This window comes from Scomber scombrus, chromosome 2 (genome assembly GCF_963691925.1).
Source record: "Scomber scombrus chromosome 2, fScoSco1.1, whole genome shotgun sequence".
Classification (NCBI taxonomy): Eukaryota; Metazoa; Chordata; class Actinopteri; order Scombriformes; family Scombridae; genus Scomber; species Scomber scombrus.
In genome coordinates this window covers 31,288,239-31,314,547 of record NC_084971.1, presented here as the reverse complement: position 1 = coordinate 31,314,547, position 26,309 = coordinate 31,288,239, and the positions used below count along the sequence as shown (strand labels likewise).

Here is a 26,309-nt window from a genome sequence, read left to right as displayed (position 1 = left end):
AATCCTTGTTAGGTTTGGGTGGGCGATAGATATTAAGTAAAATAGTTGGAGTCGGACCATTAAGTTGAAGAGCCAGAGTTTCAAAAGATGAATATAGTGGAACTGTAACAGGTAAAACCTTCCAGGTATCGCGGTAGATTATCGCAAGACCTCCTCCTCTACCGGTGAGACGGGGCTGGCAGGTGTAAACAAACCCAGGTGGTACAGTGTCATTCAGCTGAGAGAAGTCATTGGGTTGTTGCCACGTCTCAGTTAGACATAAAAAGTCATACTTGCGGTCACGGAGGAGGTCCTGGAGCAGTGGTCCCTTGCCCGTAAGGGAACGGATGTTAAATAATCCAATTTTGACGTCGCTGCGCTCGTTGGTGAAAGTGATGTTAGCCGACCTGGCTAGGCTGGCTAATACACTGCGGTCCACTTTCCTACGGTCTACTTTTCCTACTGCTGGAATATGATGTTGCATATAAATATGCATGAGGGAGCAAGTGACAGTATAGGAGTCCGTGACATGATCTATGTTAGAGATAACAGATGAGTGTTCGGGCCTTTTAGCGTTTTAAAGAGAGAGGAGAAATAATGACACTTTTTTTTCGTCTTACTCTTTCTAAGTGTGTGGACAGTTCAGTGTCTAAAGAAAACACGTGACATATGTCTGACATTTGATTTGATGCTTCTCCTCACACTTCTGGTGCATGTTGAGACACTGAATACACCACCATGAGTTCAAAGAGATGTAGTGCATCAGTAAGGGAAGTAAGAAGTCACATGCTGAACAGTTTATTGTATGTATTAAGAAACAAATACAAATTAAAGTACATCAGAGAAATGATACAGAGATCTATGTGTAAATCAGATAACAAAATGTTTTACATCTACAGTTGTAAACTCACTCATTCATATTTCTTGTTTCTTGCTTCTGTCAGATAGAGTGTGTAAACAGATGTCTATTTAAATAGTGAAAACATAATACAATTAAATTGAAAAAAATACCCAAATCTCACAATATGAAAGTAAAATGAATTCAAAACTATCTGCATGTTTTTTCTTGAACTGAGCCTTTAAAGCAGACAGTGGAGGGAGACCTCAGTGATGAAGCCTGAATCTGCAACACTGAAGCTTCACCACTAGAGGGCAGTGAAACATCAGTTAATACTGAGTCACAACCCTGAGACAACATTTTACCATCCATCACTGATTGTTTACACACATTTAAATTTACTCAGTAGTTTTTTACTTTTTATGGCGGAGTTGCTTCTTAATCTGTTTACACTCAAATTCATTAATACTTACAGTTTCAGGTTCAGTTTCAGAAGCATTGATTGTTCACATTGGTGACCTTGTTGTACAGTAGTTGAACAAACTCTCACAGTCGAGGTGTTTAAGTATGAAAATGATAAAGTCAGTGATATACAGCTGTCACTAACAAATATGGACAAATATAAACAAACAAATACAAACTGTGTCTGTGCATCTTCATTTTAGCAACATCCCAAATCATAATAAGATATTACACTGTGACAAGTTTAATACTAAAATAGAGGGAAAGAGAGAAATAAATCTGCACAAAGGAAAAGATTTAAAGAAAAGATAACATTTATTTCGTATTCATAGCTGGTAAATACATTCATATCCTGAAAAATAAACATAAAAACTATTTAAAGCTGAAGCTTTCTTCTCACTGTCGCCCTCTGCAGCAGTGCGAGGGAACTGCAATCATGTTTCCAACTACAGAGATGTTGTGGAAGCTGGCTGTTTATTGTATATCAGCCACTGCAATACCTGGATAATGTGACATTCAGCAAACTGTGATAGAACTGAGATTACGTTTGATGTGTGAAAATATACAGTAAACTGCACAAGAAGCCAATCAGGATTCCTCAAAAGCGATTAATTACAGTATTTACACATTTAAAATAACAGTTTGCATTGCAGCTCTAATCCTAAATATCTGTAATATAACTAAAAAATAAGCTTGCATTAGTTCAGACAAAACACTCAGTAAATTATAAATCAGTTGAGTCACACACACCACCTAATATTCAACTGATCTAAACAATCAATCATGTTTGACACGTCGACATGATTCAGTTCAAGCTGCCATCAGCACATTCTTCTCAAAGCTTCTGCTACATGCTGTTACTGACTGTCTGTGCTGCTCACTTCTACCTGCTGCTGCTGCTGAAAACTGAACATGAAAACGTCCACATGGTCCTCTACAGCCTCTCTCTCCACTGTCATATTTCACTGTTGTACTACTTTCTGTTTCCATCAGGTGAGTCCCGCCTCTGGTTCAACTGCATCAGAACAAATTCACATGACTGGATTTTACTCCAGGTCTTCCTGCTCCTCTGTGTCTTTTGTCTGTGCTGCAGTGACGACCTGCAAGTCTGAGACGTTCTCATATACAGGACAAGCGTCCAACTGATGGGGAGACATCAAAATGAGGATTAATGGATGTCATTCATGAAACTTGCATGTAATTAGATTTTCATAAGACACGTATTAAATCATGTTTAAAACTAAATTATTTGCTAAAATTCTGTTCACGTGAAATGCATGACATGTTTTTACGCTGCATTTTAAATATGAATTGACTTTACAGCTTCATGTTGACAATATAAATGTGTTTGCTTGCATTCATGAGCCAAGTGATCAAAACTGTATTTTAGGGTAAGTTCTGTCAATAAAGTTTCTCTCTCTCACCTCTATATTCTCTACAGGTTCATTCAGGTCAGTGGTGGAGCTCAGAGCTTTCTTCTTCCTGGATTGAATCGATGAAAATTAAGAAATATTTAACTAAAATAAATTCACTATTTAAAGTGTGAAAAGTGTTTTGATGAAAAAAAAAGAACAAATGTTTTCTTTGTTTTACCTCATCCACAGAAGCAGAGGAATCAGAGGAATCAGCACCAGGACCACCAGAATGAACCTGATGATGTTCGTTTTATATATTGATTTCCCTAAACCTTAAGACCAACAGAAAGCAGATAAACCTCTTCAATCAGTGCTGACCTCCTGCGCTGTATACAGGCATGAGTGTTAAGATCAATGAGTATAACTTACCTTTCACAACAATCAGATGTAAGGTGGAGTTATTACGCCCTATTCTGTTCTGGGCTTCACAAGAATAATTCCCACTGTGTTCAGGTCTGACATCAGTGATGGTGAAGATCTGTCCTGATGCTTTTGGTGAGTCTTCATTCTCCTTGTACCAGGTGTAATTAGCTGCTGGGTTAGCATCACTGCTACAGGTCAGAGTCACCGAACTGCCCTCCACTATCTCAGCTGAAACAGAGGGAAGCTTTGGACCATCTGGAGGAGATTAATTGACTGATTATTACAAGTGTTATATAAAAAGTTAGAAGTGAGAAAGAGTAAAACTACCTCTTACACTTCTACTGTATCTGCTAACAATAGTACAAGCTGAATAAATACTGTATGTTTTTATTCTCTATGTTATGAAAAAAACAAAAAGCTAGTGCAAATTGCTTTTAGAAAAGCAGTTCCACTCACATTTCACATCAATAAAGATGTATTCAGATGTCTTCGTCCCCAGCTGGCTCTCAGCTGTGCAGTAATACTCTCCAGAGTCAGAGGACTGGATGGAGCTGAAGACAAGCTGTGGTTCTTTACTGAGAGGTTTAAGGTCTGGATTTACATTCTTCTTGTACCAGGTGTATTTAGCTGCTGTGTTAGCATCACTGCTACAGGTCAGAGTCACTGAACTGCCCTCAATGATTTCACTAGAGGGACTCACTGACACAGAGGGAAGCTTTGGACCATCTGTAAGAGGTGATATGAACACTTATTTCCTTGAAAATAAGAAATATAGTATAATAATACAATATAATAATATAGTTATGTTGATAAAAGCACAAGAATAAATGAAATTGTGTAAGAAGTTAAAACTGGGACTGACGCGATGCTTTAATGAAGAGAAGAGAAAACTCACACACTGAAGGAGAGCGGAAAGACTCGTATCCTGATAGAGCACAATAGTAGTAGTCATCAGGATTAATTTGGTTCAGATAAAAGTAAGCTGTCCTCTCCTCAGTTGGTTGGTCATTCTTGTACCAGATGTAGGAACGATGACCAGGCAGCTGACAATTGCTGTGACATTTAAGCTCTGTCCTGGTGGGTGAAGATGTTATTACATGCACTTGGAGGCCTGGATCATCTAATAAATATAATTTCAGAATTAACTGTCAACACACAGTACAGACAAGAAAATATTCACAGTAACATTTCTAAATATTCTGAAACATCTAAAAACTAACTGATCACAACATCAAGGAATTAAACATTTAAAAAAAAAATGTTACCTGTGACAGTCAAAGTGACTCCAGGTGAAGCAGTATATCTGGTTCCTGATTGGTTTGTTATGAACATGAACATGTACACAGCTGAGTCTCTCTCTCTCAGGTCTGTGATTCTCAGAGTGCAGTCGTTCTTATCACAGTGATACTGCACACGACCTGCGTACTCTGAGTCTGTTCTCAGATCTACATCAACAACATTACTCCCTTTTGTAAACCAGAATTTGTTGTCAACTCTAGTTCTATAGCTATTTATCCAGTATGGGTATCTGTAGGTGCAGTTTATGTCCACTGTTGATTCTTTTAAGGCACAGATGTGAGTAGAAGTGTAAGTCACTCCCCAGTCATCCTGACCCTGTACCACTGTAACACAGAGCACATCAGAAACCACAATCAGATTCAAAACAACATCCAGGGAAAGACTTACTTTTACTTACATTAATGGAGGTGTTTCAGTTTGTAAACCTACAAAGGAAACGAAGAAACCAGTCTACAAATATTTAGTTTGCTTAATGTCCGATTTAAAGAAACAAAAGTGAATGTCTCATACAGTTGGCATGGATTTAGATATGCAAGCTAGAGACAAAATGGTGAAGGAGCAGGCTCTGGTGTTATAAAATTACCATCAGTACGTACATGAGTTGGTTAGAAAATAAAAAGAAGTAAAAGTTTTTGAGATGGTTAAAAGACAGATTCATGTTTGAACATTGTTTTTTCCCCCTCAGTAGTGTTTTGTACTTTATTTGTCTTACATACAGTTGTACAATGATTTTCATTCTCTGCATTTATCATCTTAAGTATTAGGAGCAGTGAGCAGCCATTGTGCAGCTTCCAGGGACTAACTCCAGATTCTAGGAGAATTAACCTAGCATACATTTTTTTGTAAACCCATACAAGCACAGGGAGAACATGCAAACTCCACACAGAAGGACCCTGCCCCTGTCGGGTATCAACCCCAAGACCTTCTTGCTGTGAGGCAACAGTGCACCAAGCCACCTTGAGAGACAAGGCACAGTAGACTGTTTGGATTAGCATTATATGAAAGGAAACTCAATCACACTTAAGTTTCAATTATTGATTTTATTGAAGTTTTAAAAAATAAGTGAAATGTCATTTTAAATGTAGAAACAATTCACGTTACTCAAGTCCTGTTTTGGACAAATTATGTATGTAAATACAATTTTTAATAAAGAACACCCCAAAACATCTGTGTGTACACAAATGTGAGCATGTCTACATAAAATGTGTAACAGTCAATCAAAAAATAAATATAAAAAGGCCAAACCATTATAAAACCAAACGTACGCCTCTTGGCTGCAGAGTTTTAAGGAGAGACTGTGTATCAATGTACAGGTCAATTACAAACATGGCAACCTGAGAATTAATGATTTATTTTCTCTCTGAAACTCTCTTCTGGTTGCTCTGAACAAGCTACAATGTACCTGTAGTGTAAATGTAGATATACAGTACCTGACACAGAGAGAAGGAAGACAACAAATCCACTTGCTGCTGCTGTTAAACCCATAGCTGCTCCTCTCATCTCTCTGACTTCAGAGACAATAAAACATGTCTGTCAAAGAAAGAAAAGACAAGACTTCAATGTAGAAGGACGTTGTCTTCATAAGATCACGTCTCTCTGTGGTCTGCAGGCAGAAGACAGAAGTCAAGCTGTTAAAAATAAACCTCATTTCCTTCCTCTTTACATTATTAAAAAAAGTGTCTGTAATTAGTTGTCCACCGTTTTGTTACCCAGAGTGCCGATGGTAGCAGGACACCAAATGAATATGACCTCAGTTCCTTGTTTTATTACTCTTGAATGTATTGAAATTATTTAAGTAAAGGCATTTTTGCCAAATGAAAGTTGAACTGTGATACTATTAATAATTCCAGTTAGATTTTTGTTTAATTAAAGAAAATTCTAGCACATTCAATACACTTACTCAGTGTTTATTCTACCATAGTACCCTGGTGATGTGGTCATTTAAATGTGTGTGTCATCTGCATAATTATGGTTAGACATTCTTTTATTTCCTATAATCTGAACTATCTGAGCATATAGAAGTTGAACAGAAGGACCAATAATTGGGCCTTTGGGAACTCAGCGTGTCTTTTTGATCCATTCAGATGTGTACCTATTGACACTAAATGGCTCCTGTCCTATAGGTAAGATTCAAACTAGTTTAGTGCTGTGCCAGAAAGTCCCACCCAGTTTTTCAGTCAACTTTGTAATATGTTGTGGTCAACCGTGTCAAATGCAGCACTGAGATCCAGTAATACTAACACGGAAATTCTGTCACTGACCAGAAGTCCTTTACAAGAGCAGTCTCAGTGCTGTGGTCAAGTTGCTGCTTTGGTAAGTGTGAAAACCACTAAGACATGCAGAACATGAAGTGTGAGAAACTACGAAAAGCCACTAAAATAGAAGAGGCGCCAATAAGTCCTCACAGGGAGGGGCAACTGTTATAGCTGTAAGAGCTGAAACAGTTGTCCACCTCTACAGTACAGAGTGCAGAAATTAACAAACAGAATTTAAACATCAGGATGAGATGAAATTCTCAGTGCATTGCTGTACCATCATAGAACTATAAATATATTCATATGCATGAATAGAAATATATGATTCTTACAAATCTAAGGAGGGAGGGTGGACAAACCATATCAGCAAGGCCCCACCCCCACCACTCATGACGCAGACACATCTAAACATCTTATTACAGTGTTCAGCAATCAATACTGATGTTATTTTGACTTCATTCAACAGCGATAGGTTACATAGGAATAAACAGAAGTGAATGTTTGATGTTGTAAAATTTGAAAGTTATTCATCATACTGCATCACACATCATCATACATCAAACCTACATGTCCTACAATGTAAATGCAGATATACAGTACTTGACACAGAAAGACGGAAAACATTAAAATACATCATATAATGTTCACAACATGTAATAGTCATATCAGTAAACTGTTCTACTCACAGCAGAGAAGGACGTTGTCTGTTGAGATGCTCGTCTTCTGTGGTCTGTGAGCAGAAGTCAGATATCAGGCTTAAAGTAAATGAGTACATTTACTTTCTCTTTCTTATCACTATGAATATGCATGAGGAGCCAAGTGACAGTATAGGCGTATGTGACATGATCTATGTTAGAGATAACAGATGACTGTTCGGATTTAAAGAGAGAGGAGAAATAATGAGACTTTTTTGTCATCTTACTCTTTTTAAGTGTTTGGACAGTTCAGTGTCTAAAGAAAATATGTGACATATGTCTGACATTTGGTTTGATGCAGCTCCTCACACTTCTGGTGCATGTTGAGACACTGAATACACCACCATGAGTTCAAAGAGATGTAGTGCATCAGTACGGGAAGTAAGAAGTTACATGCTGAGCACAGTGTTTATTGTATGTATAAAGAAACAAATACGAATTAAAGTGTATCAGAGAAATGATAGAGAGATCTATGTGTAAATCAGATAACAAAATGTTTTACATCTACAGTTGTAAACTCACTCATTCACAATCACTCTGACTGTAACACAGAGCGCATCAGAAATCATTTCTTCTGCTGTCTAAAGATGCACCGATGCTCTCTACAGTTCATGTCTTTGACCTGTGAACCATGATACAGTGTAACTGAACAGGAAAAAGGGATGAATTTTGAGGGCATAGTTAAAAACGTATTTCTTGGTTCTTGCAGATAGATTGTGTAAAGCGATGATAAGTCGTGTTTTTAAATAATGAAAACATCTTAAAATGACATCGAAAAAAATACCCAAATCTCACAATGTGAAAGTAAAATTAATTCAAAACTATCTGCATGTTTTTTCTTGAACTGATCCTTTAAAGCAGACAGTGGAGGGAGACCTCAATGATGAAGCCTCAATCTGCAACACTGATGCTTCACCACTAGAGGGCAGTGAAACATCAGAGATACTGAATCACAACCCTGAGACAACATTTCACCATCCATTACTGATTGTTTAGACACATTTAAATTTACTGAGTAGTTTTTACTTTTTATGGCTGAGTTGCTTCTTAATCTGTTTAAACTTAAATTCATTAATCATCACAGTTACAGGTTCAGTTTCAGAAGCATTGATTGTTCACATTGGTGACCTTGTTGTACAGTAGTTGAACAAACTCTCACAGTCGAGGTGTCTAAGTATGAAAATGATTCAGTCAGTGATCTACATCTATCACTAACAAATATGGACAAATATAAACAAACAAATACAAACTGCATCTTCATTTTAGCAACATCCCAAATCATAATAAGCTATTATACTGTGACAAGTTTATTCCTAAAATAGAGGGAAAGTGAATGGTAAATGGTAAATGGCCTGTACTTATATAGCGCCTTTCTAGTCTTTTCGACCACTCAAAGCGCTTTACAATACATTTCATTCACCCCATTCACCCCATTCACACACATTCATACACTGATGGCAGGAGCTACCACGCAGGGTGCCAACTTGCACATCAGGGGAAGCTAATCATTCATACACATTCATACAACGGGAGCAATTTGGGGTTAAGTGTCTTGCCCAAGGACACATCGACATGTGGACTGGAGGAGCCGGGAATCGAACCGCCAATCTTCCAATTGGTGGACGACCGCTCTACCTCCTGAGCCACAGCCGCCCCCCAAGTGAGAAATAAATCAGCACAAAGGAAAAGATTTAAAGAAAATATTAAATTTTATTTGTCTCCATAGCTGGTAAATACATTAAGATCCTGAAAAATAAACATAAAAACTATTTAAAGCTGAAACTTTCTGCACACAGTCGCCCTCTGCAGCAGTGAGAGGGAACTGCAATCATGTTTCCAACTACAGAGATGTTGTGGAAGATGGCTGTTTATTGTATATCAGCCAGGCGGGGAGTTCCGGTGCTCTGACATAAGGCCAACGCGGAAGTAAATTAAAACTGCATTCTATCAAAAGGCCACCAGAGGGCGACCGTTCTGGTGTCAAAAGGACTTCCGTCTCTATACAAGTTAATGGAGAATTCACCAACTTCTCACTTGATTTTCTCACCTCAATAAACGTTTTCAAAATGTGTTTATGGTCTCAATCGCTAGTTTAAAGCCTTCTTCAATGCAGTATGATGTTCATTTGTGAAATTTTGGCCTCCCTGATTTTATAATTGACGATAAAGCAGGGTATGCATTAGGGCGTGGCTTTCCTCAAAAGTGATTCATTACAGTATGAACACATTTAAAATAACAGTTTGCATTGCAGCTCTAATCCTAAATATCTGTAATATAACTAAAAATAAGCTTGCATTAGTTCAGACAGAACACTCAGTAAATTGTAAATCAGTTGAGTCACACACACCACCTGATATTCAACTGATCTAAACAATCAATCATGTTTGATGCGTCGAAATGATTCAGTTCAAGCTGCCATCAGCATATTCTTCTCAAAGCTTCTGCTACATGCTGTTACTGACTGTCTGTGCTGCTCACTTCCACCTGCTGCCCTGCTGCTGCTGAAAACTGAACATGAAAACGTCCACATGGTCCTCTACAGCCTCTCTCTCTCTCTCCACTGTCATATTTCACTGTTGTACTACTTTCTGTTTCCATCAGGTGAGTCCAGCCTCTGGTTCAACTGCATCAGAACAAAATCACATGACTGGAGTTTACTCCAGGTCTTCCTGCTCCTCTGTGTCTTCTGTCTGTGCTGCAGTGACCTGAGACGTCATAATACCCAGGATCATTCTCATAGTCAAGATGAGAATCCAACTGATGGGGAGAAATATTGTAGTATATTATTTTGTAATCTACAGGCTATTTCTTAATATTCTTAATATGCAGGCTTCTTCGTGAGGCACAATGTGCATTCCAGTCCCATGAGCTAAAAAGAAGCAGTAACGCGCCTTTTAAGGTAAAAAATCTATAGCAAGAGATAAACAGAACCCTGTAAGAGGTTCTGTGTTTATAGAGACTGTATGGTCAGAGGAATCCCATATGCTGTTCTGTGTGTTGTATAACATTAGATGACGTCAATTTAATAGGGGTATAAAAGTAACTGGTCAGACAATACAGAGATGAGACTACATTGAGACTACATTTAGACTACATTGAGACTACATTGAGATTACATTGAGATTGGAAAGGACCTCTGAAGCAACTTAATTTGAACAGTGTAGATTCTCCCGCTGTGTTCATACAGTGTATTTGATTTGTTAATAAAGAAAACTAAATAGGAACAGAGACGTGAGTCTATAGTCATTCTTCTTCACCCTGGGTCGTGTTTACTATATTCACGACAATTCCAAAAATGAGGATTAATGGACCTCATTCAGAAAACTTGCATGCAATTTGATTTTATGAGAAAGGTATTAAATCATATTTAAAATTGAATTATTTGCTGAAATTCTGACATTATAAATGAGTTTGATTGCATTCATGAGCCAAGTGATCATAAATGTATTTTAGGGTAAATAAGGTCAATAAGGTTTCTCTCTCTCACCTCTATAGTCTCTACAGGTTCATTCAGGTCAGTGGTGGAGCTCAGAGTTTTCTTCTTCCTAGATTGAATCCAACAAAATTAAGAAATATTTAACTAAAAGAAATTCATAATTTGAAAACAAATGTTTTCTTTATTGTTTTACCTCATCCACAGAAGCAGAGGAATCAGAGGAATCAGCATCAGGACCACCAGAATCATCCTGATGATGTTAGTTGTAAATACTGGTTTCCGTAAATCTTGAGACCAACAGAAAGCAGATAAACCTCTTCAATCAGTGCTGACCTCTTGTGCTGTATACAGGCATGAGTGTGAAGATCAATGAGTATAACTTACCTTTCACAACAATCAGATGTAAGGTGGAGCTATGACGTCCTCTTCTGTTCTGGGCTTCACAGTAAAAATTCCCACTGTGTTCAGGTCTGACATCAGTGATGGTGAAGATCTGTCCTGATGCTTTTAGTGAGTCTTCATTCTCCTTGTACCAGATGTAATTAGCTGCTGGGTTAGCATCACTGCTACAGTTCAGAGTCACTGAACTGCCCTCCACTATCTCAGCAGAGGGACTCACTGACACAGAGGGAAGCTTTGGAGCATCTGTGGGTCAATATGTATGGAGAATAAATAAATCAGCATTTTCATCAGGTTGACTTTTATATGTACAAAATTCAGTTGGGGTGTAAATGACTCTGATAATGGTCTGTTAATAATACTTTCAAAACCTTAGATTTCCTCTAGTTCCCTCATCCACTTCCTGCAAGCTTTTATTTTGACAGTGTATTTTTTTAATAAATGTTTTGGATTTTTTTATTTTGAAGTCGTTTAGCGAAACAGGAAGTGGAGAGAACTGTCGTCATAGAGACGGTGCCTTGACAACAACATGGAAAGTTATTAAATTGTTATTTCGTAATAGATGAATGTCACTTCTGTGATAATCAAGCGATATAGCCAGAATGGGAATAAGGTATTGTTTATTTTGTTGTATTTTATTAATGAATTATATTTAATATGTTTAGTAATATTTATTATATATTAGACTAATCTGTAAAGGTAAAGGTAACCATTGAAGGTAGCCGGTAAATATATAATGGTTAAATGCTAATTGTAGATAACGTTTCTTGTGATTTTTATATGATAAATATGTTAGTGAATGTTTTTCATTTATACACATCTATACATTTTTAATTTGGAGTTTGATTGACGTTTGTGTTTATGATTTATGTAATGCTAATTTATTTATTACCAGCGGGACTCACTGACACAAAAGAGTCTTTGGAGCATCTATAAAATATATATTAAAACAGATTAATTTAAGGTGATGATTACATCTGCTGTCTCCTGCTGCTCCGCATGGCTTGTGAATTATCTTTTAAGTATACCTATTTTGTTTCTATTGTCTTTGTGGCATCTTCTTATTTTCTGCCTCTAACTTTTAGCCATCACATCATTGGTCACTGGAGCTGGAAATTAGCAATCTGGCTATCACAAAAAATATTTATTAATGTCTGCTGTTCTTATAAATAAATGAAATGTATATAAATCTGAATTGACGTGAACAGAATTGTTACATTTACTACAGATTTTCGGTTAAAAAAAAGTACAAAGTTGTAAAGTTTTTAAATTTTTAAAGCAGTTTCACTCACATTTCACATCAATAAAGATGTAATCAGATGTTTTCTTCCCCAGCTGGTGCTCAGCTGTACAGTAATACTCTCCAGAGTCAGAGGACTGGATGGAGCTGAAGACAAGCTGTGGTTCTTTACTGAGAGGTTGAAGGTCTGGATTTACATTCTTCTTGTACCAGGTGTATTTAGCTGCTGGGTTAGCATCACTGCTACAGGTCAGAGTCACTGAACTGCCCTCAATGATTTCACCAGAGGGACTCACTGACACTGAAGGCATCTCACGTGAATCTGAAAAAGAAAAAATTGACATGTTTTAACCTTACGATCCAATCATATTCATGCAGCTGTGCAGTGCTGACATCATAACCTGACACTTATCATTGTTACTCTGCTGATTATGCTCATGCTTGTTGTATAAACTCACACAGTGAAGGAGAGGAAAACATCTCATGTCCATTCAAAGCACAGGAATAGCTGTCTGCAGGATAAAAATAGCCTAAATAAAAAGGAGATGTTTGTTCCATTATTTTCTGTCCATTCTTGTACCAGACGTAGGAGGGACGATCATCTAGATGACAACTGCTGTGACACTTCAGCCCACATGTACGGTCTTTACAGGCTGTTGCTCCGATCACCTGCACCTGGAGATCTGGATATGTGAATAAAAAATAGAAATGCCATAAATTATAAACACAAACATTCGTAGTAGTGTTTCCAATAAAAATTATTTATACATATATATATATATATATATATATATATATATATATATATATATATATATATATATATATATATATATATATATATATATATATATGTATAAATAATTTTTATATATTATATATATATATATATATTTTATATATATATATATATATATATATATATATATGTATAAATAATTTTTATTGGAAATATATATATGTATATAAAATTAAATGAGTTTTCTGATGAAAATGTTACCTGTGACAGTCAAAGCGACTCCAGGTGAACCCATATATTTCCCTCCTGGTTGGTTTGTTGTGAACTTGAACTTGTACTCAGCTGAGTCTCTCTCTCTCAGGTCTGTGATTCTCAGAGTGCAGTCGTTCATATCACAGTGATACTGCACACGACCTGTGTACTCTGAGTCTGTCATCAGATCCACAGGTTCTTTATTACTCCCTTTAGTAAACCACAGTTTTTTCTCAACTGTAGTGTCAGTATTTATCCTGGATGGGTATCTGTAGTTGCAGTTTATGACCACTGTTGATCCTTTTAAGGCACAGATCTGAGTAGAAGTGTAAGTCACTCCCCAGTCATTCTGACCCTTTGCTGCTGTAACACAGAGCACATCAGAAACCACAATCAGATTTAAAACATCAGTTCATAATTAATGAATCAGACATTAAGACAAGATGTGTATCATAGTGCTAACATGCTTTGGTGGCGACATAATCTGGACCAGTTTCAACAATTATCTGCTGTAATGTGTCACAGAAGTTACTTATCATGCATCAATCTAAATATAACTGAGCTGAATTGTAGTGGTTCATCAGGACTTTATCATATTCTATCATTTCATGTCGGGACATTGGAATATTATATGTTTGATTTTTATCATTAAATCTGGAGGTTTTGAATGAATGTATTAATGTTCATATATTATATATTACAATTAATAACACAACATGGAAGTGAAAACAATGCTGATTTCATAAAAATTTTATTTTGAAAACTAAAACAGTCTCAACAATAGCTGTATTATCATGATGATGTATGTTTCCTTACACAAAAGTGAAGTTTAAATTTCAGTTCATCTCTAATTTTGCAGCTGAAGATGATAAGACATTATAACAAACATTTTGACGTTTACAATCTTACTGACTGTATGACTGTAAATGTGAAGCAGGCAGGACTAAGAGAGCCTGATCAGCAAAACATTACACTGGTTAATGAAGCCTGAATAAAGTTATTATCAGCTATGTGATACTTTTTAACTTAGACTGTGTTTGACTCACATTTCACATTCATGTAGGGGGATGTAGATGACTTTCTCCCCAGCCCGTTCTTAGCTGTACAGTAATACCCTCCAGAGTCAGACGACTTGATGGACTTGAAGACAAGCTGTCGACCTCCTGACATAAATTTAGGACCTATGACCTTGTACCAGGTGTAATTAGCTGCTGGGTTAGCATCACTGCTACAGGTAAGAGTCACTGAACTGCCCTCCTTAATTTCACTTGAGGTACTCATTGACACAGAGGAGGATTTTGGTGCATCTGTAGGAGAAAACAACACATTTAACATTTAATCCCCTGATGAAGTTGAGTTTTTGCAGTGAAACATATTTAAACAGTTTATATTTCATGGAACAGATCATAATCTACATTTCCTGCTAACTTATACAAATTAGTTTAAAATGTATATGTGTGTTTGTGTCCATCTGTGCGTGTATATGCATGAGTCTGTGTCAAATCACATAAAAAATTTAAAGAGAGGACTAAATTGTGGACTAGGACTAGAACTACGGAAAATCAGGGAATAGATAAGTTTGAGATATATTTAAAGACTGGACTGATGGTTCTGATAGACTATTAATGGTAGAAGAGGGTCAATATAGTTGTTAAAACAAGAAGTTTTCTCTGATTGGCAGGATTAAATATTTGTAAATTGTTAAAACTATGTCTTCTTCTGCAGTAACACAGAGCAGGTTGTATTGTACTGATACTGACAACAGTAGAGCTCAATGAGAAAAACATGGTGACAACAACAAGTATTAGTATTAGAAATACATGAAGTCATTGTGCAGTACTTTAGATAAAAGGCTTCACAAAATGTTATGTTAGTGGAAGACTGTGAAGAAAACTCACAAACTGGAAGAGAGGGGAAATCCTCATATCCTGTAACAGCACAGGAATAGCTGTCTGCACGATTGACTTTAGATGAATAAGGAGGAGATTTTCCTGTATAAATCTTCTGTCCATTTTTGTACCAGATGAAGGAAGAATGATCAGATAGACGACAGCTGCTGTGACACTCCAGCTTTACCAAGGCTTTCGAGGAGTTTGTTGATTGGATCACCTGCACCTGGAAATCTGTATGACGAAAGAACAGAAAAGTCACTTGTGTTCATATATGCAGGAACAATCACAGTGATATTTCAAAGAAATTAACCATACAATGAATCTTGCAGTGGAAATGTTACCTGTGACAGTCAAAGTGACTCCAGGTTCACCAGTATATTTCCATCCTGGTTGGTTTGTTATGAACCTGAACTTGTACTCAGCTGAGTCTCTCTCTCTCAGGTCTGTGATTCTCAGAGTGCAGTCGTTCTTATCACAGTGATACTGCACACGACCTGAGTACTCTGAGTCTGTTCTCAGATCCAAAGGTTCATTATTACTCCCTTTAGTAAACCACAGTGTTTCATCAACTGCAGTATCAACATTATTTATCCTGGATGGGTATCTGTAGGTGCAGTTTATGTCCACTGTTGATCCTTTTAAGGCACAGATCTCAGTAGAAGTGTAAGTCACTCCCCAGTCATTCTGACCCTGTACCACTGTAACACAGAGCACATCAGGAACCACAATCAGATTCAAAACAACATCAGGGGAAAGACTTATCTACTTATATTTGTGGAGGTGTTTCAATTTGTAAACCTACAAAGGAAACTAGGAAACAAGTATACAAATATTTAGCTTCATTACAACCCCAAAAAAGGTCTAGGGGAAAAGGGGGCAACAATTGAACCATGCAGACGAAAGAAAAAACAAGAGGACAAATGAAGTATAAATGCAAAGGCAGAGTTATTTAATCAACAAAAAAAAAAACCAAGTTAAATTACACAACAACTAAAAAAAACACTACTAGTCAAAGGAATATCTTGAATAGCCCACTACTTATTGTAATATGGCACAGCTGCAGTTATCAGCTGAGTGATGGGGAGGGCAGTACCTTCCCAGAGGAAAAGAAAGTCAGAGAAGAGTTCTCAATAGTGTCTCGTTCATTTCTCATAGAAAGATCTATGTGAAACATCTCCTGTTTGTCATTTGTTTCTCCTGAGCAACAAGATGCTCAACAAAATCTCAACTTGACTCAGACTCCTTGTCAGGTTCAAAGGACTTAAGTGTCAACAATTGATTTAAGTCTTGGATTAATTTAAAAATAAGCCTAATGTCATTTTAAGTGTAGAAACAATCCACTTGATACAAGTCCTGTTTTGAACAGATTATATATTCATTTTTCAATCAAAAAGCATGTGAACAAATGTGAGCAACTGTACATAAACGTGTGTATTGGTCGACCAAATGAAATAAAAAAATAAATGATACCATTATAAAACCAAACCTAACCTCTTGGCTGCAGAGTTTTAAGGAGAGACTGTGTATCAATGTACATGTCAAATACAAACATGGCGACCTGAGAATTAATGCTTTTTTCTCTCTGAAACTCTCTTCAGTTTGCTCTGAACAAGCTACAATGTACCTGTAGTGTAAATGTAGATATACAGTACCTGACACAGAGAGAAGGAAGACAACAAATCCACTCGCTGCTGCTGTTGAACCCATAGCTGCTCCTCTCATCTCTCTGACTTCAGAAACAGTAAAACATGTTTGTCCAAGAAGGAAAAAGACAAGACTCAATGTAGAAGGACGTTGTCTTCATAAGATCACGTCTATCTGTGGTCTGCAGGCAGAAGACAGAAGTCAAGCTGTTAAACTAAACCCCATTTCCTTCCTCTTTACATTATTAAAAAAATTAGACTGTAATTGGTTGTCCACCATTTTGTTACCCAGAATGCCGATGGTAGCAGGACACCAAATGAATATGACCTCAGTTCCTTGTTTTATTACTCTTGAATGTATTGCAATAATTTAAGTAAAGGCATTTTTGCCAAATTAAAGTTGAACAGACTAAAACATTGTGATTCTATTAATATTCCAGCAGTAAGTGAGACAGTGTGGAGGAGTTCTTCTAATTGTTTTCAAAATCGAAAAAACATAAAACAAAAACACGAGATTGCTGATGTGTTCATGAGGTTTTGCTGACTGTGCTTTACCAGGGTCAGCTTTTTAACATTACTGATTGAAGCTGAGCACTGACTTGTACTTTTTCTTTCTTGGCTCCAAAAACAATTATTTTGTTAAATCTTTGTTTAATTGAAGAAAATTCTGGCACCTTGAATGCACTTACTCAGTGTTTATTCTACCATAGTTCCCTGATGATATGGTTATGTAAATGTTTGTGTCATCTACATAAATATAATAACATATTTTGTTATTTTCTATAATCTGAACGAGCTGAGCATGTAGAAGTTGAACAGAAGGACCCAGAATGGAGCCTTGGTGAACTCAGCATGTCTTCTTTGTTCATTCAGATGTGTTTAGTTTAGTTTATTTGGATCCCCATTAGCTGTTACCCAGGCAACAGCTACTCTTCCTGGGGTCGATGTTAAAATAAATACAACCAATTACAATTACAACATAACTCATTATACCCCCCCAACAAACAAACAAACAAACAAACAAACAAACAAACAAACAAACAAACAAACAAACAAACAATCTACCAAAGAATAACCTTTTTAGATGCTTTTTAAAATTTTCTTACATGCAGCTTGAATAATAAAGTATGGCAACTTATTCCTTTTTTTCATGGCATTTGTTCTAGGTTTAGGAATTGTGACATGACCCCTCCTCACCTGTCTTGTTTCATGGTCATGTCTTTTCCCAGAAAACGTTATTCTTGAGTACAGGCAGGTTGGTTGTTCAAAAAACACATATTCCAGAATAATGTTAAAAGACTGCGTCTTAATCTATCTTCCACCTTCAACCAGGCAAGATCAGCATGCATTTGGTCTGTACTTTTTCTTTTTGAACACCGGAGTGCAAGACGGGCTGCTCTATTTTGTACTAACTGAAGCTTATACAGCTCTTTATTAGCTGCACTAGACCAGATAGCTGAGCAATAATCTAGATGAGACAGTATTAAAGCTTGAATAACCTGCAATGTGGTACTTGGCGTAAGAAAAGAGGAGCATCTTCTCATGACAGATATTCCTCTCCCCATTTTCCCAACAATTTTATCTATGTGATTCTGCCTTGATAGTTTACTATCAAGGGTGACCCCTAGAAGTTTAGCCTCCTTGACCTGCTCTATACAGCTGCCCTTGATAGAGATGAATAACTGCTTCTCCTCCCTTAGTGCATACATTGATCCAAAAACAATACATTTGGTCTTAGACACATTCAAAACTAAATTGTTATTATCTACCCAATCTGAAATAAGTTTAATTTCATTTTGAAGGAGAACATTTAACTCTTCCACATTGTAGGAGCCATATATTTGATTTCTATGAATGGTAGTGCTCCTCCCAAGCACTGGGGGAGCATGGTAAAAGGCCGGCTGTGCACAGTTAAAGGGATGATGCCAATCAAGCCCAGGTGTGTGCTATGATGAGGAAAAGTTTTTTGACTGTGCTCAGGGCAATGGGCTGTTTTTCTGTTTTGTTTATGGTCAAGTTATATAAAGGTAATAAAATGGGAAACCTGCGTACACGTCAGATTATTCCGATCCATAGCCTCCAGTAGTGCTAAAATACAGGGCATAGTCACTACACTTAGGTCAAAAAACTCTCATTTTGGATCGACATGTTGCTTCACTGGGAAACGGCTCGCTGGTGATCAACTGCCATAGGACGTTAGATACATGGAAGACCTTCATCCATCGTCAACTTGTTCTACCGGAGCTACTGGGGTGTTACCGGGACGCCAAGCAACGGATGTCGGGATGTCAGACCACCTATGCCGGCCAACGTATGGGTATGTGCAGCGCTGACACAATAAATAAATGGCCATTATAGGTTGTGTGCACACATTAAAAGATGCGAAAATCCAATGCATTGGTTGCAACTGTCTTAAACTATGCGCGTTAAGACTTGATAAATATGGAAGAAGGTGCGCGATCTTGCGATCCACACACTGGCGTGCTGTCGGTGAATGAGACTGAACTGAAAGACATTGAAACGGGAAATGTGAAAAAGCGCTCTGCTAAATTAACACAAAAGGCTCTCATGGACAAAATAGACAATTTACAAAAGGAAAGAAAGAATAAATTAAACAAATTGTCTAAACTAAAAAAGCCTATTGTTGATTTGATGAATGACAATGACTGTGCAAATGAGGTGAAATGTACATTTGAAAAGTTTAAGGGTTTGTGTGATGAAGCAAAACAAATACATGTGACTCTGTTGGGGTTATTACCTGAGGATGAAGCAACAAAGCATGATACATGGTACAAAGCAAAAATGTTGAATGTGACTGATTTTATGGTTGATGTGGGTAAATGGTTGTCTAAAACCGAAAGTCATCCTCCTGCTGCTGCTGCTGCTGCTGCTGTTGTTGATGATGTCAAGAATGATGACAACGATACAGAGGAAGTCCATGTTGAACCTCATGACAGCATCTCAAATGTTGAATCAAATACTTGCAGCAAACAGTCAAGTCATAAAAGCTCCAAAAGCAGCAAATCTTCTACTTCATCTGCACGCATTAAGGCAGAGGCAGACAAGGCAGCACTCATGGCTCGTGCTGCTGCTTTAAAGGAGAAGCACGCTTTGGAAGAGCAGGAGGAAATATTAAGGAGAAAAAAGGAACAACATAACCTGGACACTGAAATAGCAGCCTCTTCTGCTAGGCTAGCAATACTCCAGGCCTGTGACAGCAGTTATTCAGATAGACGATCTGATGGAATGGAGTCATACTTCAGAAAAGAGGCTAAACATAAAGACAAACAATATGATCTTCTGTATGAACAATCTGCACAACAGTATATGTCTCATCATGAAGTCCAAGGTAATACTCAGTCAATTTACCAAAAAGAGGTAGCCCACGGTAGTAAACATGACGACGTCAAATCTCAACAAAATATTGACACATCACATAAATCAACTTTGAATCCTCAGGAGCGGCAAGCAAAGCAAAATGCCATTCAAACATCTCTGCCTGCCCAAATCAATAATCACACATTGGGAGATCTCTACAGTATGCTACAAAGACAGAATGACATAACAGCACTCCTTGTTCAAATGCAAACCTCTCAGTTTTTGCCACACAGGGAAATTCCAATTTTTGCTGGAGATCCTCTACAGTTTAAAACATTCATAAAGGCATTTGAGCATTGTGTGGAAGCAAAAACTAACAGTAAAGGGGACTGTCTGTATTATCTTGAGCAGTTTACTAGGGGACAGCCTAGAGACCTCGTACGCAGCTGCCTTCATATGACTCCAGAGAGAGGGTACTCTGTCGCTAAACATCTACTTGAGGATCATTTTGGGAATGGATTAAAGGTAACAGCTGCTTACATGGAAAGGATCACTGGATGGCCCAGTATCAAGTCTGAGGACATTAAAGGGCTTCAAGCATATGCATTTTTCCTACGTGAATGCTCTAATGCTATGGAGGAACTACAATATTTGGAGGAGCTGAATATGCCAGCAAACATGAAAGCTCTCATTCAGAAACTTCCATATAAACTCAGAGAAAATTGGAGAGTAAGAGCATGCGAAATCTTGGACGGAGACAATAAAAGGGCTTGTTTCACTGACATTGTCAAATTCATTGAGCAACAGGTCAGAATTGCTTCAGATCCAGTATTTGGTGACATACAGGACACTGCCATCATGAAAGGAGCAATCAAAAGCAAGCCTCAAATAAAAACACAGTTCAAAAGAAACAGCTTTGCAACTCATGTGTCTGTTACAGATGAATTTAAAGCAGATGCTCGCAAAAATGATGTGTTTCAGAATGAAGTTATCTCCTATACTAAAGCAAACCCTATTTCCTGTTTGTATTGTGCACGTGGTCATGAATTGGAGCAATGTCCACAACTGGAAAGAAAGGCACACAGGGAAAAATTAACCTTTCTAAAGGAGAAAGGTCTTTGTTTCGGTTGCTTAGGCACAGGGCACTTGAGCAAGAATTGTGATAAGCGCATTACTTGCAAACAATGCAACCAAACTCATCCCAGCATTTTGCATATTGAAAAACAGGAAAGGGTTATCCAAGGAGATGCTGAACTGCCAAAGAAAAGATCAGTGAGTCACACACCTACTTCAACGTGTGGCCATACAGGGGCTGGCAACAGCAGTGGCATTCTTCCCATCTTACCTGTACAAGTAAAGTGCATAAAGGGAAAGAAGGTGATTGAAACGTATGCCTTTTTGGATCCAGGAAGCACAGGTACCTTCTGTTCTGAAAAGCTTGTGGACAGGTTGAACACTCAAGGACGAAGAGCTAAAATCCATCTACGTACCATGGGTCATAATAAGGCAGTGTCAAGCTCTATTATTACTGACCTGGAAATCTCAGACATTTCTGGCAAGCATTTCTATAAGCTTCCTGATGTGTTCACTCAGAAAGAGATGCCTGTGTCCCCAAACAACATTGTTAGGCAAGAGGAACTGGCTAAGTGGCCTTATCTCACAGGTATTCAGATTCCGCGTATAAGAGCTGAAGTTGACCTGTTAATTGGCACCAACACCTCCAAGTTGATGGAACCCTGGGAGGTGATTAACAGTCGTGGGGATGGACCATATGCTGTCAGAACCTTACTGGGGTGGGTGATTAATGGTCCATTACAAGGAAACAGTGACAAGCAGACTGAAGGTGTTTGTCCTGAAGTTATTGTCAACAGGACTATGGTTGACAGGATAGAGGAGTTGCTAATCAACCAATATAACAATGACTTCAATGAGAGAGCCTCTAAAGAGGAAGAAGAGCTGTCAAGAGAGGAGAGGAAGTTTCTGAACATTGTTGAAAGCTCTGTGCAGCTCCAGGAGGGGCACTATAAAATCAAGCTACCTTTCAAAAAAGAAAATGTCGCCATGCCAAACAACCTCTGCGTTGCTAGGCAACGTATTCAAGGCCTGAAAAAGAAACTTCTGAAAAATCCAAGTTTTCATGTTGAGTATAACACCTTTCTTACTGATGTTATTAGCAAAGGCTATGCTGAGCGAGTGCCACAACATCAGTTGGAAGCACAAGAGGGTAAAGTGTCGTATATACCTCATCATGGAGTATACCACCCAAGGAAAGGAACATTACGAGTTGTTTTTGACTGTGGAGCAGAGTTCAAGGGAGTTTCTCTTAACAGTCACCTTTTACAAGGCCCAAACTTGACCAGCTCATTAGTAGGAGTCCTTATGCGGTTCAGACAGGAGTCTGTAGCTATAATGGCTGACATACAAGCCATGTTCCACCAGGTTAAGGTGGCAGAGGAACATATTGACTTCTTACGATTCTTGTGGTGGCCAGAAGGGAACCTGGACCAGGATCTTGCAGAGCATCGCATGACTGTCCATTTATTTGGGGCAGTATCTTCACCCAGCTGTGCCTGCTTTGCTCTCAGAAAAACTGCTGAGGATAACCGGTCTAGCTTTCCAGTAGAATTGGTTGAAACAGTCAACAGAAACTTCTATATGGATGACCTTCTAAAAAGTTTGGCCTCTGAAGACAACGCTGTGATCATGGTTAAGAATTTAAGAGCTGTCTGTAACAGAGGGGGTTTCATTCTCACAAAATGGATTAGCAACAGTCGGAAAGTACTTCAAAGCATTCCAGAAGAACACAAAGCAAAAAACTTGTGTGAGCTGGATCTGGACAGAGATAAACTGCCAGTGGAGAGAGCTTTAGGGTTGCAATGGTGCATCGAGACAGACACTTTCAAATTCAAACTGAAAGTCAAGGAGCAACCTCACACCAAACGTGGGATATTGTCGGTTATCAGTTCTGTCTACGATCCACTGGGGTTCGTGGCACCTCTCCTACTACCTGCTAAACTATTGCTGCAGGAGATGTGTAGGAAGAAGTACAACTGGGATGATTTGATACCTCCGACTTACCAACAGAAGTGGAACAAGTGGCTAACAGATCTTGAAAAATTGGCAGATTTCAAGATCAATAGGTGTATCAAGCCTGAGGATTTTGGAAGGATCTCAAGTGCTCAATTGCATCACTTCTCTGATGCGAGTGAGAATGGTTATGGTACAGTTACATACCTACGAATGCAGAACATTAAGAAAATGGTTCATGTTGCTTTCTTGTTTGGAAAAGCCAGAGTAGCTCCACTTAAGCCTGTTACCATACCGCGTCTGGAACTCACAGCTGCTGTTGTTGCTGTTCGAGTTGACAAAATGCTTCAATCAGAGCTTCAGCTTCCTTTGAAGCAATCAAACTTCTGGACTGACAGTACATCAGTTCTAAAGTACATAAAGAATGAAGACAAAAGATTTCTAACTTTTGTGGCAAACAGAGTAACTACTATAAGGGATAACTCGGATGTTTCACAGTGGAGATACATTCCCACATCACAAAACCCTGCCGATGATGCATCAAGGGGATTGAAGGCAGAACATCTGGTCAATCAGAGATGGATTGAAAGCCCACAGTTTCTATGGGAACCTGAAGAAAGGTGGCCAGCATCACCTATGGATTTCAGTGTCACTGCTGACGACCCCGAGGTTAAACGAAATCTCATAGTAAATGCAACTGTTGTTGACACTCTGAATGCCACTCATCAACTGATAACTTATTTTTCTGACTGGCGACAGTTAAGGGTTACAGTCGCTTGGATCATCAAGCTGAAAGCTACTCTACTGAAACTGAGCAAGAAAAGGAAACTGTTGCATACTGATGGCTCTCCACCTTTGGACATTCAAAAGGAAATGCTAATCTTCAAAGCTTCACTCAGAAATCAAAAAGTGTCCCTGGAAGATCTCTCAGAAGCCGAGATTTCAATAATTTCCTTTTGTCAGCAAGAGAGATTCCAGGATGAAATCAAGGCATTAACTTCTAACAAACCAGAAGTAAAAAAAGGTAGCACGATTTACAAGCTGGATCCAATATTAGAAGGGGGGCTTTTAAGAGTTGGAGGTCGACTAAATAAAGCAGCAATGCCAGAGGATATGAAACATCCGCTCATCTTATCTAAAGACCAACACATCTCACAACTCATTCTCCGTTATTTTCATGAACAGTTGGGTCACGGGGGAAGAAATCATGTACTTTCCACTGTAAGGAGGAGATACTGGATCACAAATGCCAATTCTGCAATAAGGAAAATCATTACAAAATGCAGATTCTGCAGGCGTTACAGAGGAAAGGCAGGAGAGCAAAAAATGGCCGACTTGCCCATAGAAAGACTTATCCCTGATCTTCCTCCATTCACCAATGTTGGTGTGGATTATTTTGGTCCTATAGATGTAAAAAGAGGACGTAGCATTGTGAAGCGTTACGGAGTAATCTTCACTTGCATGGCAAGTAGGGCTGTTCACCTGGAAGTTGCTTACTCTCTTGATACAAGCTCATGTATTAGTGCATTGAGAAGATTCATCTGTCGAAGAGGACAAGTTTCTCACATGAGATCAGATAATGGTACCAACTTTGTGGGTGCAGAAAGAGAGCTAAAAGAAGCTTTAGCTTCTTTAAATCAACACCACATCGAAAAAACTCTGGCACAAAGGGGAATCAAGTGGAGTTTTAACCCACCTGCTGGATCACATCATGGCGGTGTTTGGGAGCGCATTATACGGATGATCAGAAATGTTTTGTGTTCTGTCCTCCATCAGCAAAGTTTGGATGATGAAGGTCTTCAAACAGTGCTCTGTGAAGTTGAAGCAATGCTGAATGATCGCCCCATTACAACACTGTCTGAAGATCCAAATGACCTTGAGGCATTGACACCTAACCACTTACTTCTAATGAAAGGGAAACCAATGCTACCGCCAGGACTTTTTGTAAAGACGGATCTTTATGCGAAAAAAAGGTGGAAACAAGTCCAATATATTGCAAATCTCTTCTGGAAAAGATGGGTTCATGAGTATCTTCCATTACTGCAAGAACGACAAAAATGGACAAAAGAAAAAAGAAGTTTCATACCTGGAGATGTTGTTGTGGTTGTGGATTCTACAGCACCACGGGGATCATGGGTACTTGGAAGAATACTAAAGACATTCCCCGATACGAAAGGTCTTGTACGTTCGGTACGTCTTCAAACAAAGACAAATATAATAGAAAGACCAGTGACTAAAATATGTCTGTTATGTGAATCTACAGATTAAGGATTAGTGTCAAATTATGTTTATTATGAATTATGCAACAGAAACACGGCATGAATTATTAATACCTGTAAAAATGTTTCTGGATTTTGGGTTATTTTGGTTTGTTTTCTTATACTTATGGCTCTTTTTCAGTTATTGTTTAATAATTGTCCTGTCTCCTGCCAGAAGCAATTAGGGGCTGGAGTGTAGGAGCCATATATTTGATTTCTATGAATGGTAGTGCTCCTCCCAAGCACTGGGGGAGCATGGTAAAAGGCCGGCTGTGCACAGTTAAAGGGATGATGCCAATCAAGCCCAGGTGTGTGCTATGATGAGGAAAAGTTTTTTGACTGTGCTCAGGGCAATGGGCTGTTTTTCTGTTTTGTTTATGGTCAAGTTATATAAAGGTAATAAAATGGGAAACCTGCGTACACGTCAGATTATTCCGATCCATAGCCTCCAGTAGTGCTAAAATACAGGGCATAGTCACTACAGACAGTTTAATTTGACTAAAACATCCTTCAGATATGAGGTTTGTTTAGTTTGGTTTATGGTCACTAAACTTAACCCTCCTGTTGTCCTCAGGTCAAGGAAGGAAGGAAGGAAAGAAGGGAGGGAAGAAGGAAGGAAGGAAAGAAGGAAGGAAGGAAGGAAGGAATGAGGAAGTAAAGGAGTAAGGAGGGAGGGAGGGTAAGGAGAGAAGGGAGGGAAGGAAGTAAGGAGAGAAGGGAGGAAGGAATGAAAGGAGTAAGGAGGGAAGAAAAGAGGAAGGAAGTAAGGAGAGAAGGAAGGAAGGAAGGAAGGGAGGAA

The 26,309-nt window shown here is 38.3% G+C and overlaps 1 protein-coding gene and 1 long non-coding RNA gene across 2 annotated transcripts in view; one reads left to right on the top strand and one right to left on the bottom strand.

Annotated features, from left to right (window-relative positions):
- The window catches only part of mfng (MFNG O-fucosylpeptide 3-beta-N-acetylglucosaminyltransferase), a 103,458-nt gene that overhangs the window by 70,319 nt on the left and 6,830 nt on the right, over positions 1-26,309 (top strand). The window lies entirely within an intron of this gene.
- LOC133997211 (uncharacterized) lies at positions 2,352-10,970 on the bottom strand. Its single transcript, XR_009927269.1, has 3 exons — positions 10,936-10,970; positions 2,704-2,761; positions 2,352-2,421 (listed from the first exon to the last, which is right to left on the bottom strand). It is a non-coding gene; the product is annotated as an uncharacterized LOC133997211 (long non-coding RNA).